This window comes from Bubalus kerabau, chromosome 2 (assembly GCF_029407905.1).
Source record: "Bubalus kerabau isolate K-KA32 ecotype Philippines breed swamp buffalo chromosome 2, PCC_UOA_SB_1v2, whole genome shotgun sequence".
Taxonomy (NCBI): Eukaryota; Metazoa; Chordata; class Mammalia; order Artiodactyla; family Bovidae; genus Bubalus; species Bubalus kerabau.
Window position 1 is genome coordinate 96,311,168 of NC_073625.1, and position 7,094 is coordinate 96,318,261.

The window sequence follows — 7,094 nt, forward strand, 5'->3', positions numbered from 1 at the left end:
GCTGGGAGAGTAGATTCAGGGAAACACTTAAAAGGTCCATTGTTTTCCCTCCAATGTGAAGGCAGATTGATCTTGTGACTCAATCACAAGAGATACACTGAAAAAAGCATTTGGTGAGCCAAGAACAAAAAAAAAACATCTACTTCTGCTTTATTGACTATGCCAAAGCCTTTAACTGTGTAGATCACAATAAACTGTGGAAAATTCTTGAAGAGATCAGAATACCAGACCACCTGACCTGCTTCCTGAGAAATCTGTATGCAGGTCAACAAGCAACAGTTAGAACTGGACATGGAACAACAGACTGGTTCCAAATTGGGACAGGAGTACGTCAAGGCTGTATATTGTCACCCTGCTTATTTAACTTATATGCAGAGTACATCATGCAAAATGCCAGGCTAGATGAAGCACAAGCTGCAATCAAGATTGCTGGGAGAAATATCAATAACCTCAGATATGCAGTTGACACCACCCTTATGGCAGAAAGTGAAGAAGAACTAAAGAGCCTCTTGCTGAATGTGAAAGAGGAGAGTGAAAAAGTTGGCTTAAAACTCAACATTCAAAACTAAGATCATGGCATCCGGTCCCATCACTTCATAGCAAATACATGAGGATGCAATGGAAACAGTGAGAGACTTTATTTCCTTGGGCTCCAAAATCACTGCAGATGGTGACTGTAGCCATGAAATTAAAATATGCTTGCTCCTTGGAAGAAAAACTATGACCAACCTAGAAGGCATATTAAAAAGCAGAGACATTACTTTGCCAACAAAGGTCTGTCTAGTCAAAGCTATGGTTTTTCCAGTAGTCATGTATGGAATGTGAGAGTTGGACTATAACGAATGCTGAATGCCTAAGAATTGGTGCTTTGGAACTGTGGCGTTGGAAAAGACTTTTGAGAGCCCCTTGGACTTCAAGGAAATCCAACCAGTCCATCCTAAAGAAAGTCAGTCCTGAGTATTCATTGGAAGGACTGATGCTGAAGCTGAAGCTCCAGTACTTTGGCCACCTGATACGAAGAACTGACTCATTGGAAAGACCCTGATGCTGGGAAAGATTGAAGGCAGGAGGAGAAGGGGACAACAGAGAATGAGATGGTTGAATGGCATCACTGACTCGAGGGACATGGGTTTGAGTAAGCTCCGGAAATTGGTGATTCACAGGGAAGCCCGGCATGCTGAATGATGTTGCAAAGAGCCAGTCACGACTGAGCGACTGAACTGAACTGAACTGAAGCCCAGTACAGCAAAGTACACTTCTGGGACCAGGGCCAAGGCATCTAAGATGGTGGCAGTGTTGGGCACAGCCACATGGATGGATACACTACCTTGTTCAGTTCTCTGCAGTTCTTGGTCATCCACTGTGAATCATCTGGACTTTTAACTGGCCATATTGGGCTGTTGAAAACACTATGTGGAGGATGTACAATGCACACTCAGTGCAGTTCTTCCATAGTTTCTCCTATTTCCTGATGGTCACTTGGGTAATTTGTATTATAAAGTTACCATTCTTCAAGGTGGTGGCTTACTGATTCCCATTTGGTGTTTCTGCTCAGCACTGGTTTGATTAATCTAACCCAGAGACAGAATTCTTGATAGAGGTCTGCTGAGCTTGGCCCTGTAGGATATAGTGCCCCATATATTCTCTGGTATTGAAGAGATTAAAAACCTCATATTCTCATGGGGGAGAATGCTCAAGTGTCAACAGGACTTTCCTGACCACAACTGCTTGCCCTCCATAACCATCCATGACTTCCCAGGTAAAGAATTTGCCTGGCATGCAGGAGACACTAGTTTGATCCCTGAGTCAGAAAGATCCCCTAGAGAAGGAAATGGCAAACCATTCCAGTATTCTTGCCTGGAAAACCCCATGGGCAGAGGAACCTGGTGGCTACAGTCCATGGGGTCACAAAGAGTCAGACATGACTTAGCAACTAAAAGCAAAACAAACAACCATCTATGACCTGAAGGGGCCAGAAAACTTCTGGGGGTGACCACATGTTAGAGTACAGAGCTATAACCTTTTGCTTATTTCTAGGGGAGCAGTGAATAGTGAGCTCAACACAAGCTCCAAATACTTCCAAGAGTTTTCACCAGAGCTGCATCCAATACCTGGACTGTGGAGGCACCCACACTGAGTAGTACTGCATCCTTGAGGCCTTTGCAAGATCATGTGGGGCCCGTACCCTAGCCATGGTAGGGGCAGGTGGAACAGCTCTGAGCCACTGTTCAGGTTTTAAGTATTTCCACAGTTAAATCAACACGCTGAAAGTAAAAATAGAATGATGACCCTCACTTTTCTAAGAATGATGGCTTTTTGTTTTGTTTTTTTTCAGCTTTGGGCAGTTTTTTGTCATAAAAATATTTCTAAAGGTATACTTTAGGAAGTATCATCATCACTCATCAGTTCAGTCACTCAGTCATGTCCAACTCTTTGGGACCCCATGGACTGCAGCACACCAGGCTTCCCTGTGCATCACCAACTCCTGGAGCTTACTCAAATGCATGTCCATCAAGTCAGTGATGCCATCCAACCATATCATCCTCTGTTGTCCCCTTCTCCTCCTGCCTTCAATTTTTTCAACCAGCATCAGTGTCTTTTCCAATGAGTCAGTTCTTCATATCAGGTGGCCAAAGTATTGGAATTTCAGCTTCAGCATCAGTCCTTCCACTGAACATTCAGGACTGATTTCCTTTAGGATGGACTGGTTGGCTCTCCTTGCAGTCCAAGGGACTCTTAAAAGTCTTCTCCAACACCACAGTTCAAAAGTATCAATTCTTCGGTACTCAGCTTTCTTTATAGTCCAACTCTCACATTCCATACATGACTACTGGAAAAACCATAGCTTGACTAGGAAGACGTTTGTTGGCAAAGTAATGTCTGCTTTTTAATATGCTGTCTAGGTTAGCGATAACTTTTCTTCCAAGAAGCAAGAATCTTTTAATTTCATGGCTACAGTCACCATCTGCAGTGATTTTGGAGCCAAAGAAAAAAAAAAGTCTCTCACTGTTTCCATTGCTTCCTCATCTATTTGCCATGAAGTGATGGGACCAGATGCCATGATCTTCGTTTTCTGAATGTTGAGTTTTAAGCCAACTTTTTCACTCTCCTCTTTCACCTTCATCAAGAGGCTCTTTAGTTCTTCTTCACTTTCTGCCATAAGGGTGGTGTCAACTGCATATCTGAGGTTATTGATATTTCTCCCAGCAATCTTGATTGCAGCTTGTGCTTCATCTAGCCTGGCATTTTGCATGATGTACTCTGCATATAAGTTAAATAAGCAGGGTGACAATATACAGCCTTGACGTACTCCTGTCCCAATTTGGAACCAGTCTGTTGTTCCATGTCCAGTTCTAACTGTTGCTTGTTGACCTGCATACAGATTTCTCAGGAAGCAGGTCAGGTGGTCTGGTATTCTGATCTCTTCAAGAATTTTCCACAGTTTGTTGTGACCCACCCAGTCAAAGGCTTTGTCATAGTCAATGAAGCAGAAGTAGGTTTTTTGTGGAACTCCCTCACTTTTTTTGATGAGCCAACTAATGTTGGCAATTTAATCTCTGGTTCCTCTGCCTTTTTTAAATTCAGCTTGAATATCTGGACATTCATGGTTCACATACTATTGAAGCCTGGCTTGGAGAATTTTGAGAATTACTTTGCTAACGTGTGAGATGAGTGCAATTGTGAGATAGTTTGAGCATTCTTTGGCATTGCCTTTCTTTGGGATTGGAATGAAAACTGACCTTTTCCAGTCCTTGGCCACTGCTGAGTTTTCCAAATTTGCTGGCATATTGACTGCAACACTTTCACAGCATCATCTTTCAGGATTTGAAATAGCTCAACTGGAATTCTATCACCTCCACTAGCTTTGTTCATAGTGATGCTTCCTAAGGCCCACTTGACTCGACATTCTAGGATGTCTGGCTCTAGGTGAGTGATCACACCATGGTTTTTATCTGGGCCATGAAGATCTTTTTTGTACAGTTCTTCTGTGTATTCTTACCACCTCTTCTTAATATCTTCTGCTTCAGTTAGATCCATACCATTTCTGTCCTTTATTGTGCCCATCTCTGCGTTGGTATCTCTAATTTTCTTGGTGGGATCTCTAGTCTTTCCCATTCTATTGTTTTCCTCTATTTCTTTGCATTGATCACTGAGTATTAGGGAATATACTGAATATAAAATTTAGGATCACAGTATGAAGCAATTTCATACTATGAAATTGACTTCCCTGGTGGCTCAGACGGTAAAGCGTCTGTCTACAATGCGGGAGACCGGGGTTTGATCCCAGGGTTGGGAAGATCCCCTGGAGAAGGAAATGGCAATCCACTCCAGGACTATTGCCTGGAAAATCCGATGGACAGAGGAGCCTGGTAGGCTACAGCCCATGGGGTCGCAAAGAGTCAGACACGACTGAGCACCTTCACTTTCACTTTCACTATGAAGCAATTTCAGTCCTCCCAAAGGATTGGTTGAGGTCAACCAACATCGTGCTGGATTTTCAGCTTAATTGTTCAGCTTGGGTCCCAGCAGCTGTGAAACTAAACCATATTTACTTCTAGGTTATTTTTACTGAACCCTTCAGACCCTATTGGGATAGTCTTTGGGCTTTTTGAGTTCCTGCTCTATCTTGGGCCATTTCCACAACCCATATCCAATCCCTAGATTTCTCAGTTTCCCCCAAATCAACAGTGGGTTGCACAACCTCATAAATGCCTTGTTCCACAACTGGGCTCAGCATGAATATCAACTGGGTTTTCATAGCAGGTGCTGAGGGCAGACTAGAGTATCTTGGCTTTCACTCCCACAGTGAATATGACTGGATCAGAGCCTTCAAAGGCAGAGGCATAGAAGGCCTGTCTCATTCCAAGCTCCCTAAGAATTTGTTGTACTTCCTCTATAGATTTCCAAGGTCCCATGTGCCCAGGGAGATCCTCCTCATTGGGTCAAACTTCACTGCAGCCAGAATAATCCAGTCTGCAAAGCAGTAGGTAACTTGAACCCCCTGATCACCACACAGCACCACCAGAGAGCAGGGTGTGTGGTGACATTTTTCATTTTCTCTGCCTCCTTCCCAGTCAGGGAAATGCCATCCGATCCTGTATCTCAGAGCAGCACTAACCAGACATGGAGACTTCCCTTGGCCTTTCCCTGGACTTGGCAGCTAATTCAATAAGCTCAGTCAGAGCAAATCCTCTCATCATGAAAATTTTCTGAATGGGGGACTGTCTTGCTGGCTGGGGTTGTGGTTACTGTACTTCGCTTTCTCTGTGTATTAGGAGTCGGATGGAACGGGGCTTTTTTTCCATTTCATAGTCAGTCATCATAACCTCCTCCTCTCCACTTCCAGGGGTTCCACCTCTTAGAATCCAAATCAGGCTTTATCACAAGGGCTGTGACCTTAATCTGTGGCCATTCCACTGTCCTAGCTTTGCAAAATGCTCACTAAGTTCTGCAGCTTCTTTTCCTGCTCTCCCACCTTGTCTGCCAGCCCCAAGCTAGCAGAGCAGTGGACACCCCATGTCCCTCTCTAACCTCAGGTCTTCTTCCAACTGCTAACTTAAGCTTCAGCCTCTAGCTGGGTATCCGAAGCTAATTCAGCAAACCAGCTATTTATTTCTTTTCTTTCCCATGGTGTACTATATGCAGTTCCTCTCACAAGTGCATTGAACGAGCCTCTGTTTTCCAGGCTTTACCATGCTCACACAGTGGTCCACAAGCACTGAACATATGAGTCATCACTCCCTGCACCGAAGTCAGTGGCCAACCCAGGATTTGCCCTTGGATGCCTTTTTCCCAAGACCCATTTATTTGATTTCCTGGCTGGCTTGCCAATCATTGTTTCACAATCTGATCCCTGCATTTTAAGACCCTGAAGAGACAAAAGAAAGAAGGTGGCACTTTCAATAAGCAAGGGAACTTACATATGAGGCTTGTAGATTTCCTCACCTGCCTACCAGAATCTTAAAATTCATAGAGAAACCTTGAGTTCAGTCACATATTCAGTCCACATGGTCTCAACATCTTATTCTCTCAAGGTTTTGTCCTTGGAACAGCTCCTACTGTGGAAATGGTGGGCAGAACATACATTCTGAGGACAGAGGAGGAAGTGAGTCATCTTCCTTTGTGAAAGTCCAGCCTTCTAGCCAACCAGTGATCATGTCCTCTTGATAACTGCCACCAGGGAAGCCCGATAACTTCCCCAGCATCCACCAATTACTATATTTGATGGATGTTTACTTATATGTTTACTTGTTTGTTCAACTTTCCTTCATTTCTTTTGTGCTTTCTTTAAAAAAATATAATCAACCCCCATTTGTAGATTATCTAGAGATGAATAATTTACTTATTATAAAAGGCTCTTAAATACCTTTCTCTTACTGACAACCCATTTATTCAGGATTTGAAGACTGCAAAGATAATATAATTGGTGAAACCATCTACTGCAGTTTTGAATTAGGCTTGCCTATTCTCATTGACTGTGTGACGCCAAATTCATTAATCTCTCAGAGTCTCAGCCTGTAAAATGGGGGAAGTCGGATCTACCTCACAGAGTCATTATGAGCAAATGAAATGATATTACATACACTAGGTAGCACCATGCTTCACACAAAGCATATTTTAAACATTGTCATTATTTTTTTCAAATATTATTTATGCCAAAGCTCCTTTTCATTGTAGCAGAGATTGAAAGTTCAGTGCAGCTCAATTCAAACAATAGAGAATACATTTTAAAAAAATAAAATGAAGTAAAATATCATACCTAGGTAGCGTGAATTTAAATCATTTATTATTACATTAATGGAGACTCAGCACATTTAATCCCTGGATTGGGAATACCTCTGGAGAGGGTAATGGCAACCGACTCCAGCATTCTTGCCTAGAAAATCCTATACACAGAGGAGCCTGGTGGACTACAGTCCATGGGGTCACAAAGAGTCAGACACGACTGAGCTGCACACACACACACACACACACACACACAACAAATTTTAGGTCTCTGTTGTCATTATTTTTAAAATTATTTGAGCCGCAGCCTTTCATTAAAGTAGATGATTAAGAACTGAATACAAGAAATCAAAGAAAGCAAATGACTT